Source organism: Meriones unguiculatus, chromosome 1 (genome assembly GCF_030254825.1).
Source record: "Meriones unguiculatus strain TT.TT164.6M chromosome 1, Bangor_MerUng_6.1, whole genome shotgun sequence".
In the NCBI taxonomy this organism is placed as follows: domain Eukaryota; kingdom Metazoa; phylum Chordata; class Mammalia; order Rodentia; family Muridae; genus Meriones; species Meriones unguiculatus.
The window spans coordinates 179,420,181-179,434,020 of NC_083349.1; the positions used below are offsets into that span (position 1 = coordinate 179,420,181).

Consider the following 13,840-nt stretch of genomic DNA (forward strand, 5'->3'; position numbering starts at 1 on the left):
TAACCATCCCTGCAGTCCTTTATTTTAGAGAATGGGAGTGCTGGGCACCCGGGAGAGAGGGGTGGACCCATCCAGCATAGACACACAAAGATATTGCTAGAGTTGCCCCTGCAGAGATGATGTTTGGGAGCTTAATTGTACCCCATCCTACCTCTTACAATGGAACTGCCAGGGATACGGGGCTGAGGAAGGCTTGGCCCTAGGAACGGTTTGGCATCAAACCTTGTACCCACTGTGCAATGTGCAAATGAACAAGACATGCCATATGTAGGACTTGAAGTTAGACAAAAGGAGAACTTCTCTGGTGCCCAGATAAGGTAGGACTTGCTCTGAAGACCCGAATAAGTGAGAAGGGCTAATTATTCTTCTGTCCTGCTATGAGCTGAAGGCGGGAATGGGGAAGGGGATGAGATGGCCCCCAGAAGCTTAGTCTGGCTAATCAATTATTGGTCACCCCACTCACAGGATGCACCTCTCAGTTACTACTCTAGCCAGTAAGAGTGAGGCTTTGCCCAGGGCCTCCCGCCTGCCTCACATTCTCCTCTGCAGATCCCAGCCTTCTCCCTCAGTAACTTCACAACTTCCCTAGAGAGTGAAGAGATGCAGACATCTGTCCCCCGTGGGATGTTCTACTTGGTAGCCTTTCATAATCCTTGGTTCTAAGGTAAGAGGTTTCTTACGTAAGCAGACTGAACCCAGTGTAGATAGCAGAATGGTCTAGTGCTCACAGACTTACCTGGGCCAGGAACACTTTCTGTCAGACCATGGCACACTGGCTCTGGGTGATAAGAGCTTGCTGCTGGCTACTTATTCACCATAGGATCCCCAGAGAGAATGTTTTGTTTGTTTGTTTTTGTTTTGATTTGTTTTGAGACAGAGTTTCACTATGTAGCTCAGGTTGTCCTGGAATTCACTGTGTAGACCAAACTAGCCTCAAACTCACAGAGATCCACTTGCCTCTGCCTCTGCCTCTTCCTCCCAGGTGCTAGAACTGAAGGCATATGTCACTGTGCCCAGCTGAGACTGAATTTGAAATAGCCTAGAAGATAAATTTCTAGGCATGTCTGTGAGAATGTTTCCAAAGAAGTTGACTAAGGAGGCAAGACTCACCCAGAAAGAATATGCACAGCGTTATCCTGTGAGCTGGGTCCTGTGCTGAGCATCAGCCTTCATCACTCTGCTTCCTGACTGAAGATGCTACATGCTCATCTTCCTCGGCTCCAACTCTCACAGCCATGGTAGAGAATATCAGAATACATCTCGAGCTGATAGCAGAATTTGGCAGCAGCTTTCACACAGTGATGGTTTTGCAGGTGTGTAAAAAAGGGGGGGGGGTTAAAAGATAATGAGAGATTTACACCAAAGTTCCAGGAAGCTGCTGAGGCCATGGAGTATGCAGCAGGGATGGATTTCCTAGCAAGAAAGGCCTCAGAGACAATTGTGTGAGGCTGCAATGAACCTTAGGTGTCAGCGAAGATCCCAGGTTTGGGGGATTCCAATTACAGGATGTCTGCTGAGGGAAGCTATAAGAATTGTGTGGAACAAGCTGAGAGAGCAGCTATGTGTGATACACATGCAGAATTAAAGAAGCAGGGCTGCGCACAGCTGTGGGAGCCCAGGCGAGGCCGCCATAATCCCAGCTGCTGTGGATCTTCAGGGTTTGGAGTTTGCACTGCTGGATTTCAGTCTTGCTTCGGTCCAATCTTTCCTTGGTATGCTTCTGACTCTTCTTTTTCTTTTCTTTTCTTTTTTTTTTCCCAGTGGGAATGTTGATTCTATGTCATTGCGTATTGGAAGTATATTAACTTTTTTTAAATTATTTTACAGGAGCTCACACTTAGGAGATTGCCTTGAGTCTCAGAGGCTACTTTAAACAATTTATTCTAAGATTCCCATGGGGGGAAAAAGATTCTCATGAAGCACTGAGGAGCAGGGGTGCGATGTTACAACTTTAAGATGATGTATTTGGGTATCAAGTTGACAAGAGGTGGGTTTGCAATGGTTAATCTTCATTGTCAACTTAACTAGGTTTGGAATTACCCAGGAAACATCTGGGGGCATCTGGAAGGGCATTTCTAGAGAGGTCTTACTGAGGATGAAGGACCTACCCTGAGTGTAGGTAGCAGCATCCAATGTAGAAGGATCCCAAAGGGAATAAGAGGGACCAGGGAGGAAGCATGGTGAGCACCAGCGTTCATTTCTGTCTACTGACTGTGGACTCGGCATGACCAGCTCCTGCCATCATGCATCCCCCCACCAGGATGGACTGCACCCTCAAATGGTGAGCCCAAACAAACCCCGCCTTCCTGAAATTGCCCTTATTGTATTTTCCCACAGGAAGGAGACTAGGAATCAACACGGAACCCAAACCCAGGGGTTAGAGAAGGACATGCCCACTGAAGAGGAGCGCTAGAAAGCCCAGGGCCCCTACAGCAGGGAGCTCAAGGGGGAGCCACTCTTGCTAGAGCAGATGCCTGTGAGAACAAAGCAGAAGTGAGCTAGATTGTGGGGTGGGAAACCACTGCTCTGTGGGGCACACTGACCCTCTGTCAAAGGACCCATCCTATGTAGGAGCCACTGGTGGCCTAGGAGGCCTCTCTATCCCAAGTTTCCTTATATCCAAAGCTCCAAGCTAACATGTTCCCACTGCCCTTGCTCTAACCCTGACTCACATCTTACCTTCTGATAAGCTCCTTAGGACCCCAGCTCCAGCTCCACCTGCAGGACACCAAGCTGAAAAAGGATTTCCCAGGGTTACTACCTGCCCATATGGCACCGCCCCATAAATCAGAAAAGGTGCTCCTTTTGCCAAGTGGATGCAGGGACCCAAAAGGCAGTATGATTGGTGAGTTCACAGACTAGATTCAGCTCCTGTCTACTCCTTGGTCCGGGTGTCTTCGCACAGGATACAGCCTGCCTATCTGCACACAATAATCCTATTTGACAGACTTCAGGAAACACACCCAGTAAAAGAACCAGCTTCCCCCCCTTTATATTGCAAACGAGAAAGTGAAGACCCAAAGAGAGGATAATTTATCCAACGCCATGTGGCTATCTGATGACAAAACCAAGGTTGGGGGAAAAAAAAATTACAGACCTTGACTACAATTTCATTGTTCATTCCGTTGCCCCTCTCTACCCAAGTCTTACTCTTGGGGACAGATGGCAAAGGAAGCCAAGACAGCAGGAGAGCTCCCGAAAGCAGCGCCCGGGGAAGCCTTCCTGCACCAATTAGAGGAGAAGTGATAACCTCATCCCAAACTCTGTCTAGACATAAAATTGAACATAAAGCTCCCTGAACCATGCACAGCCCAACTTGTGGCTGGCATGGAACAGAAATATAGAGCCCCCTATTTATTTTCCCTCTACCAACCACATTCATTCCACATAGCACCTCAGTGAGTAACGCACGTAATGTCTGGGTAGACTAGTGCCTTCTGCTTGGCCTGGCAACTCCCAGGCAGAGTTACTGGGATTAGGAAAACCTCACGCTGAAAAGAAGATTTTCAATTTAGCTAGGCGTGGTGGTGCATGTCTATAATCCCAGCAGAGGCAGAAGGATTACCATGGGTTTAAAGTCAACCTGGGCTGCATAGTGAGGCAACGTTATGCTACAGAGGGAGACCATATTAAAAAAAAAAAAAAAAGGCAGTTTGTTTTGGTTTTGTTTTTCAAAGATGAAGATGACAATGATGATAGAGAGGGAAAGAGAGAAGTGTAAAAAGGAGAGAGGTCTGTCTGGGGCATTCATGGGGTAGAACATTTATCTCCCATGCAGGAAGCCCTTGATTTAACTATGAACCAGGGCAAAAGAAAAAGGAAGAGGAGAAAGGGGCAGGGAGGAGGAGAAGGCAGTTCCCAACACCTTAGTTTCTTACCTAGGATTCCCAGGAACCATCTAAGCTCTACTTCTTGCAAACAGTGTTGAACCCAAACATACGTGTGTGTGTGTGTGTGTGTGTGTGTATGTGCCTGCTTACTCATTCTCTGGATGTTGCTCATTCTCTGAACATGACTATCCCTCTACCTCTCAGTCCACAGCACTGAGATAGATAGATAGATAGATAGATAGATAGATAGATAGATATAGTGTATGGATTAAATTCAGATACACACTTCCTGGCTTTGAATTGAAGCATAGCTACTCTCTGGCCATGAGACTTAGGTAAGTGCCTTCACTTCCCTCAGCTTCCCCTTCGGTTACCTCTTCAATGCTTCTGAAGAGTGTTTTGACCACCATGGGAGTGAAGATAGGTTCCTACGGCATCAGACTAGTAGCAGTAAATTCCACCTGTCACTACCTCCGAGTACTGTTTCCAGGCCTCTGTTCCCAGTCCTGTGGTCTTGGCCCTATTTTCTTGCAGATGGGGGAGGGGGGAAGCTCTCATTCAGGTAGCCTGGCAGTTTCCGGTACAGCATTTCATCCTGTAGCAGGATGGGCCTTCTGGAGAAGAAGTGAGCTCCCGATCACCGCGAATAATCAAGAAGGGTCTAGTTGTGTGTATGGCGTAGTGTGGTACGGTGTGGTGTGTGTGGCGGTGGTGGCGGTGTGGGGCTGTATGTGTGTGGTGTGTATGTGTGTGTGCACGTGCCTGTGTGCGTGTGAAGTCCTTCCCAGTCCTGAAAGTCTGTGAATGTGCGGGAGAAGTATCACTCTCAGCACCCACACGAGAATGAATTGGGACACTCATGGACTGGGACACTCCCTCAACACTGGCTGGGGATAACAGGAAGACACATTATAAACTATGGCAGCCAGCACCCCATAGCCAACTCCTGTGTACACACCAGTGGCAGGTGGCCAGCAGGAGCTGAGGGAGGGACCAAGGAGCATGTGCAGCAGTCTGCTCCCTTCCACTCCCACAGCTCTCTTTTACCTTTACCAGCTGCCTGCCCCCACCCTGACCCCAGATGTCCAGCTGGAGGCAGTGGGGGCAGGGAGGAAGAGCAAGGCCAGCTCTTTGGGTATGTAGATGGACCTATAAGGAACCAGGCAGTCATAGGACCCAGAATGTTGAAGTTTTGCTATCCCAGCGAGAGTTATGAAGTCCTTTTTGGATGGGTCAGAAAGCACCCCCACACAGACACACACAGACACACAGGGGCACAAATCCAGTGCCAGCCTTAGGCTTTGGCAGTTTTCCAATTAGGGAGGTAGACGAGGCCTCAAGGACTTCTGCCCCAGCTCCTCTCTTCCCTTTCCTCCCCTCCCCCCACCTTGCCCAGCCTCAAGACTTCTTCCTGCACACAGCCTCCCCCTGGGCATCCCTGGGGAGGGCCAGGTGAGGCACCGCAGTCGACACACTTTGCTGCAACGTATCTGTCTTTGCGGCAGCTGCAAGCAGCTCCTCTTTCCTAGCAGGATCGGTTTTGCCTGGTATTAAAAAAAGGGCCCCTAAGTGCCACAGAAGAGCTTTGCAGGGAGTGGAGAGCCGGCAGGGGAGGGTGGGAGATGAGGGTGGTTAGCTGGCCAGAATGGAGGTTTAGCGCAGAGGACGCATCCAAAGACGCGTGTGAAAATGAGGCGTGGAGGGTGAGGGGCGGAGAACCTGCAATCGCGAAGCAGATCGCTTCCTCCACACCCGATCCCCACTCTGTCTTTCTGTCCTCCCGCGCAGTGATGGGGCTGCAAAGAGGCTGTGTGTGTGTGTGTGTGTGTGTGTGTGTGTGTGTGTACTCCCGCATGCACGCGTTCCGGTCCCCTCAGCTTCCCTACCACAGCCTCGGCTACTCTTGCCAATCAATGGCCTCATTGTGGCAGAGAGGAGAAGAGCTAGGACACGCAGTATTGGGGGAGGGGTTCAGGCTGCCTCTGGGACACCCGGGCGCGGGACCTGAGCCTGCTGCCTTTAAGGTGCCCCCCCGCAGCTTGGGAAGAGTTCGTTCTGGGAACGTCTGTGCACTCTCTGGGAGCAAAGAACACGAGACCAGCACGGGCAGTGGCCAAAGTCTCCCCGGCGCTGCTCTGTGCCTGTAGTGGTGGGCAGTCCCATACACTGAGAAAGACCCGGACGTGCCGTCCCCGTGCCCCATATCCGCTAGGTGGCGCTAGCCCCACTGTGCTCAGCCCACTTGGGGCAGGCACAGCCGCTTGCAGAGGTGTTTGGAGCACCTGGAAATGGTGGCCACAGAAGGATGAGAGGGACATCGGAGGCCAGATTCACTAAGTCACTCGTTCGTTCCTGTTTGCACATGTCCCTTAAGTTGGAGAGAGAGTCAGTTATACTTCCCCGAAGATCGAAAAACTTCGGTCCTCAAGGTCACAACCTCGGAGACGAGAGCCGCACAAAGGAAATGGTCACCCAGGGTCCTGTGGGGAAAGCTGGGAATTCAGACCCAGAGAGGAACGAGACGCTCCTAAAGTCCGATGGGTTATCCTGTCCCATTTGCCCTGAGCGAAGCCAAAGCTCTGTGACCCGGCAGACAGTCTGTGCCCTGGAGCTCAAGTGCTGGCGGAGAAAGCTCTTAGCACTCATCTCCGGGGACAATGCCCTCCATGTTCAGCCTAGGCTGCAGTCCCAGCCATGGTTGGAAGGAGCAGAGTATCAGAAGGAACACCAGCCATTCCCCTCTTGGGTCAAGGCTGAGATGAGAAAGGTTGTCTGACATCCAGAACACCGTCTAGCCTGAAGGGGCTGTCTTCCTCGGTAAACTGGACCAAGAAATGCAGATCCTGACTCCACCAAGGCACGGTGGATAATTTCTCCTTTAGCCCTCCCCACACTGTGGAATGGGTGTTAAGACCACAACAGAGGAGAAGTCTGAGGCTCAGGGAGGTTTGGGGGACTGACCCAGAATACCACTAGACCAATCCATGGCAGAGTGAGGAATTGGATCCATGACAGGCTGAGTCCCACACCTCTTCTGCTATAGGTCCTGTCTGTCTGATTCTGGCCCAAGACGTTATGGCTTGCTCCTGAGAGCCTGAACGTCGGAGGAGGGGAGAAATCAGGAGATCAGGGCCAGGCAGGCTGAGAAGCCTCTAGATAGGATGCTCTCCTAAGTCAGCCCTTTCTCCGAGCTCCTGACCGTGCCACCATCCGCTTAACATTCCGCTCAGTTCCCTCTGCTCCGACTCCAAATGTTTATCAACACATGCTGTAATGTAATCAGCTCCTGGGAAAATACACACCAGGTAACGGATGCCGACAAGAGTGTCAAACAGATGTCTCCTTCCCGGTCCTCCTTCCTCCCTCCTTCCCAACCCCATCAGGCACACCCAGGAGGCTGGTTGATATGCTTCTCACCCGGACACCGCCCAGCCTTGTCAGTGGAAGCATTCACCAGGAAGCTGGCAACACAGAGGGCACGGTTTAGCCCTCTGTGCCAGGCACCTTTCCAAGCTCTACACACCTCATTGTGCCCGCCCTCAAGGCGCCATTTTGCAGAAACTGAGGTCCATAGTGATGACCAAGAAGAGTGAAACGTCAGTGACAGTCACTCTCCCTGCCAGCCTCCTTACTGGTATCTACTTTGAAAAGGAGCTGCCCTCATGGCCTCTTGATGAGTCTGAGAGCCTCAGAGAACATGACAAGTGGGTGTTTGGGGGCTTGCGATCTGTGCTTCGTTTTAGCCAAAGTAAGTGTGGCACGAGAGGGCCCTGAGGGAGGGGACATCCACTCTTTGTCCTTTCCTCCTTTCTTCCCTGAACCAGAGCCTGGGGACTCACAGACAGCCTGGACAGAAGGACAAGGAAGTATGGAGAGCTAGGGAGAGCCTAAGGAAGACACACACACACACACACACACACACACACACACGCCCTTCTGGAGCCTCTGGGATCAGCTGTGTGAGGCTGGGCGCCCTAAGGAAAATCGGTATTTGCTTTTCCCTCAATTGCTCCTTTCATCTGACAGGGATTGTAAATGAGACTTTATGGGATTTCTAATGATGGCGGTTTCCCTTTATCAGCCTCCAATTCCCACTTCTCTGCTGGCCTGGGTTGACTCCAGGAAATGTTTTGACCAGGAATCAAGACTCCAGCAGGCGCTGCCCTGGTCACCACTTTTCCTAATGAGGGATGGAAGTCATCAAACTGGCATCCAAGGAACATAGGAAGCTCACTACCAAAAAAAGCTCATCCTCTGACAGCTGTCTGCCTCCCAGATGGGGAACTTCACCCCCCTGGTTCTTATTCTGCAAATGTGTCGCTCCTCCCACCTACCCCAAGACTGGCTGTGAGACTCCAGTGAGGTTCCAGGCCTAAAAGGCCTTGGAAGTAGATAAAGCAGTCACCAAACCTGACTTTGTTAGGACTATCCTTGCTGATGCGCTTCTGTGCAGATGCCACAAGGAGAGGCAGTGATGAGGGTGAGGGAGAGCACCCACCTGTTCTGGGGAAGGGTGGGGTTCTCACATTTGCACCTGCTTCCAAAGGCAACAGATGAGGCAATACACATGCGTGTGCCAGTATGTGCACGCACACTGAAGTGTCTCCACATAATTGTAGATAATAGCACTGCAGTAAAATACAAAACTCCTACATGTCAGGCATTGGTGTGGATGCACCTTTTAACCTCTCTGACTTGTCTTTAAGGACACAAAAAGGCCCACAGGCCAACATATTACACAAGCGTCTACCGAGACTGCATAATAGTGTTTTCAACACAGGTACGTCAGCGTTGGAAGGAGTGTCACAAGTGAACCTAATGTAATTTAACATCTACTCATTTCACCCAAGTAGCAGGGAGGGCCTGAGTTTCAGTGCACATGTAAGCATACAGGCAGACTAATTGTGTGTGTGCGTGTGCGTGTGTGTGTGTGAATGCACACACACACTGATGCACACCTACCTCCCCACCCCTGGGCTGATTAGTAAAATTGTTCCTTGTCTCTCAGCTGCCTGGTCTGAGCAGTCCCCTGGCAGGCTCTGAACACTATCGCTGTGAGCCATCCAGCCCACACAGACACAGTGTGGTGACAGCAGCGTGTTTGGGAGGGGTAACTCAGCATTCGGGAGTCACTGCCTGTGAAGGTGGAGGGACTCCTGCCAGGGGAAGGCTTAGGCTGATGCACCAGGTTAGGGGCTACAGGGGAGGGCAGTGGGGTAACACTCCAAAGCCTTCAGAACAAGACAGACAGAGCCAGTGCCACCATGTTCAAAGGACCTGGTGAGGACAGGACAAAAGCAATGTCTGAGCAGCCGTGGGGTGAGGGGCTGCTGAGTGGGCAGCCTTACCACAGCTCCTGGCTGCCCCGGAATTCACTCTAGACTTCTGGAGGCAGCGCAGAAATCCCCTAAATGAGGCAAGGATCTCCTCAGCAAGCCCCCTCACGCTCTCCTCTTGCTCAGCCCCAATAACCTCTTGCAGCCCCCTGTCCTACCCGCAACCACACACCCAGCCTGTGGGCTTCCTGCTTTTCCTCAACCTGCTTTGCCTCTCAGTTTCACATGCCTGACTCTGAGCTGTCCTCACCTCAGAGGGTTTGGCTCACCTAGGCAGGACACTTCCCAGCCTTTCCCAATCTCCCGGACTAGCAACAAGTCCCTGCACACATGACATTCACACAGATCCCTAATTTCCCTATGATCCCACTTCCTCATTGAGCCCTGCCTACCCATTAGACTTTGCTCCCAGGAAGAAGAAGGGGCATAGCGCCCGGTCGTGGATGGGCTGTAACTCTTCCTTTTCTGGATTCTAGGAATTAAACCTGGGGCCTCTCACCTTAGGCGAGTCTCTACCACTGAGCTAGTCCCTTGGTCCCCATACATAGAAACCCTCCACATATAAATTGCAGTGTTAATCCAAACAAGCTTTTGATCTACGGGATTTTGAGCCCAGAGAGAAGCATTCTTCCCCCATTTCCTCCCCTAAATCCACCCGCACCCCAGTACTGACCACCATCCCCAACAAGTAAGAAAAAATGGAGTTTGCAGTGCACTTAGAGAGATTCTCAAAGGCAATGCACCATCTCAGAGGTGCAGGTCCTGAGTCATCCAGTAGCTCACTAAGAGGTGAATGGCCTGTCTAGTTTGTCCATTACCTTCCCAGTTTTAACAAAGGGAAGCCTCATGTCCTGGGATTCCCCCAATACCAGGCAAACCAATACAGGCGGGTGACTCTTCTGTCCCAGGCTTCACAGTTAGCAAATGGCTGCTCCAGGACCCTATCCCAGTTCTCTTGACTTCATATCACACCCTCATGCCCTGGCCCTTTAAAACTCAGTTACCTGCGTGGGCTGCGTCTACCCTTTGGCTGTCACCCCATGCCACTTGCCACCTCCCTGGAGCACCTCTTCTCAGAGGCATGTGTTCAAGGAGTGCAGGGCACAGACATTAACCTAAATCAAATATAATTCAGAGCTCATTTCTGCAGGAGAAGCACTTTGCATGATACAGAAAAATTAAAATTATTATTAAAGTAACTCTATAATGATATTAAACTAAAAATTTAAATAAAATTAAAATAAGAAATCTCCACCCACAAATTATTTTCCTTTCTCCACATTGCCTCCCTTATAGCTGCCAGCTTCTGAGAACTCCAATGTGGTGTACGAACCTTGCTGGGTTGTTCCTTTTTCACACCACAAAAATCTGATATGGATTCTCTTCTTGCCAGAGTCTCTGGCTCACTAATCTCTCTTTCTCTCTCTCTCATTAAGTCAGATGACAGGAAGCCTGGACACAGGGCAGCAGCTCTGCAAAAGACTCCTCCTTCATCAGAGCCAGCTTGCCACAAAGACACAGCCCTTGCACAGGTGAGTGGGCAACCAGGCAGAGGAATACAGCTTTCTTCTATCCTTCCTGGGAAAGGTTGAGGCTAAGAAGTCTGAAAGGCCTAATTCTTGGGCCAGCCTCAGCTTCGCAGGCCCAGGACAAGTGTCCACACTGTGCCCTTCTCTGCTGGACAGGATCTGCGCTGGACACTCTTCTCTACTTAAGAGTTCTGTTGCTTAACTTTATACTGCTTTTGGAAAGTCTGACCCCCAACTGAAAGGACACCACCTTATAATTTCCTTGACCCCTAGATGAAAGGGAGATGAAATGTCCCCTTCTCAAAATCTTTTGTCCCTCGCTCCCTGCCACTGAAGCTCTGTCCAATCCTTCCTGCCCTCATGACCTAAGCTCACTGGTCTATGCAGACCCTGTCATAACCCTCTTCTCCGAACCACTGCAGAATTTAAGAAGCCCCACCCAAGGCAGGTACATCACTTCCGGTCACATGCAGAATTCCCTGGGATTCAGAGTGGCAGGAATGCTAGGAGGACCTCTTGGCCAGAAGCCAAAAGTGCACTGACTTTCTTCCAGACTTCATTCTTTCTGGAGAATTGCATGGTTCAAGATGGGACAGGATGTAGCTCAGTTGGTAGAGTGCTTGTCTAGTGTTCATGAATCCCTGGGTTCAATTCCCTAGCAGTACAGAGACCAGGCATAGTGACACACACCTGTAATCTCAGCATTTGTGGGTTAGAGACAGTAGGAGCAGAGGCTTAAAGTAACCCGTGGCTGCAAAGTAAATTTGAAGCCTATATGAACTTGTCTCAAAAACAACAAACAACAACAATCCCTGGAACTTAGACTTCCGTTCCACCAGCCATTAAAGTTCCCGGAACATCTCTTGAGGCCGCCCTTCAGTTAACCATCTTGGTTCAGTTTCCACTTGATCTCAGGTGCTGGGGTGGGGTGCAGTTGTATTTAGCTGGTCGGTCCCAAGAGCAATGGCAGCCATAGCAATGGGGAAGCTCTACAGTGATCTCTCTAGGAATAACAATAATTAACTGCTGCTAAGCACTGTGGGATACAGAAAGTAGCATCATAATCACCACAGCTACCATGGTGATGATAACAGTAATTAGGGGCTGTGGTTTCTAGCTGCCCCCAGGAGCACAGCCTAGGGTGATGCTGGCCTGTCAGGGAAGGGAAGGGGAGGTGGGGCATCTCTGGGATTCTAGAGCTTTGGCCATGCTTTCTCCATGGGATCCCTTCTTCTGATCCTGCTTGTGCTCCTCCTCTTCCTCCTCCTCCTCTCCAACCCTCATCTTCCTCCCTTCACACCTCAGCCTCAACTGACCTTACCCTGAGGGCTGGTGACCCTGGAAGAGATAACTTTTTAAAGATAGCGCTTCTGATCTATCTTCTCCTGCCAATAGGTTTCAGGGTTTAGGGGAAACTTGAGGATTTCATAAGTTTCTTCCTACATCAAAGTAAGCTTTATTAGCTAATTACTGAATGACACAGAGGGGCCTGGGAGATGGCTGGGAGGGGAAGTCATTATTGTGTTGACTTTGGGCCTTTTCCAAGCCCAACAGCTGCCTGTCTGAAAGGGCCTGTGGAAGCTAAGCGAGTGCCTCAGGGAGAATTTCCTAGGAGGGCTCCTTCTCAGAGCCACTCTCCAGCAGCTCAGTTGCCACCTTTTCCACCCCTATCTCTGGACTAGGCAAGAAAAGAAAGACCAGCTGCCTGTTCTTACACCGTGTCATGTCAGGTCCCAGAGCCAGAAAGGGAAGTAGGACCCACTGGTGTCCAAGCCAAAACAAAATTCCTCAAGGAGCATTCCTGATGGACTGCAGCCTCAGAGGGAAGACCCGGAGTTCATCTCCCCCCCCCCCCCAGCCAGGATCTCTGAGTAGTACTTGCCAGATTAAATTGGATCCGACTTTGCTCAAACAGATGCCTTGGGTCCCAACTCCCCTGGAAAGGCACACCCATCACGTGAACTACTTTCCTCCATAGTGCTGGGAGACTGCTAATCCCACCTCCCTTCTACTCTCTCCAGCCTTCCCATTTATGAAATCTGAAGCCGCCTTCCAGCCTCTCCTGGCAGGTAACTCCAGCCCTCACCTCCCTGCAGTGACCTTATTCTTCATCCTTCCGGTGTTCTGTCCCCAAAATTCTCTCCCCCTCTGCCCTCTTCACTTCCTCCTTCAGGCTCAGATATACGGGCCTCATCTCTTTATAACCCTTGGCCCCACCTTTCCCCCACCCCCACCGCCTTGCAGGGCTCCCTCCATAAAGGATTTTCACTTTCACTTCTTCCACCATTTGCTCCCAGCCCCCACTGTCCACCAGCTCTTCCCCCTGGGATGCTAAGATGCTTGGTAGTTTTTGATTTCCCACCCAAAAGGAGACACTAAGCCCCTTGACCTGTCTGGCTAACTCTCTCAGCTTCTTCTAATCATCTTGCTTACTCCTCCCACTGAATTTCTAAAAAGCAGGACACTTACTACTCCCCTCAGTCTTTCCCTGACCCCCATCCCCTCCTCACCCCACCCAACCCCCCACCCCACTAGGATCTGGGTTTTGCTCCGACTTGGAGGTCAACACCATTCTTTCAAAGGTCCCTGGAATTTCAGGCACTGTTTTCAAGAGCCGTCTGATCCCTTGCACCTGCAGAATCACTATTGGTGGTGGCCTTCCCCTACCCCACCCCCACCCTGCCCCTCTCTCTCCTTCCTCTTCTTCAGCTAAATCCCCTCCTCTTCTTACTGGCTTCCATGACAACCCATCCTCTCTGCTCCCCTCCTCCTTCACTGACCAATCATCATCTATCTGTCCTACCCACAGCGTTGCCAGATTCATCTCCTGAAAGCCCAGTTCCCAATAAGCACTTCTCTGTTCAGAAATCTTCAATGGCTCACTATTGGAAAAAAAAAAAAAAGAAAGAAAGAAAGAAAGAAAGAAAAGATTTAAACCAACCATCATGGAATTGTGAAATCATGCACCTTTGTGCAAACATAACATATAATGCAATAATGATTAGGAGTCTCAAACTTTTTTGAACAACCAAATTTTCAAACTCCATTAAAGGAAATACTTTTCAGGAAAGCTAGTGTTTACAGTGTATAAAAAACAACATGCTCTTTAAATATGGCTCATATTAAAGCAGGGATCTGGGACCCA

At 50.4% G+C, this 13,840-nt stretch overlaps 1 long non-coding RNA gene across 1 annotated transcript; it reads right to left on the reverse strand.

The window, feature by feature from the left end:
- Positions 1–1,116: 1,116 nt before the first annotated feature.
- LOC132652363 (uncharacterized) lies at positions 1,117–5,634 on the reverse strand. The gene is made up of 3 exons (XR_009589874.1): positions 5,550–5,634; positions 2,680–2,733; positions 1,117–1,288 (listed from the first exon to the last, which is right to left on the reverse strand). It is a non-coding gene; the product is annotated as an uncharacterized LOC132652363 (long non-coding RNA).
- Between the last annotated feature and the right edge of the window lie 8,206 nt (positions 5,635–13,840).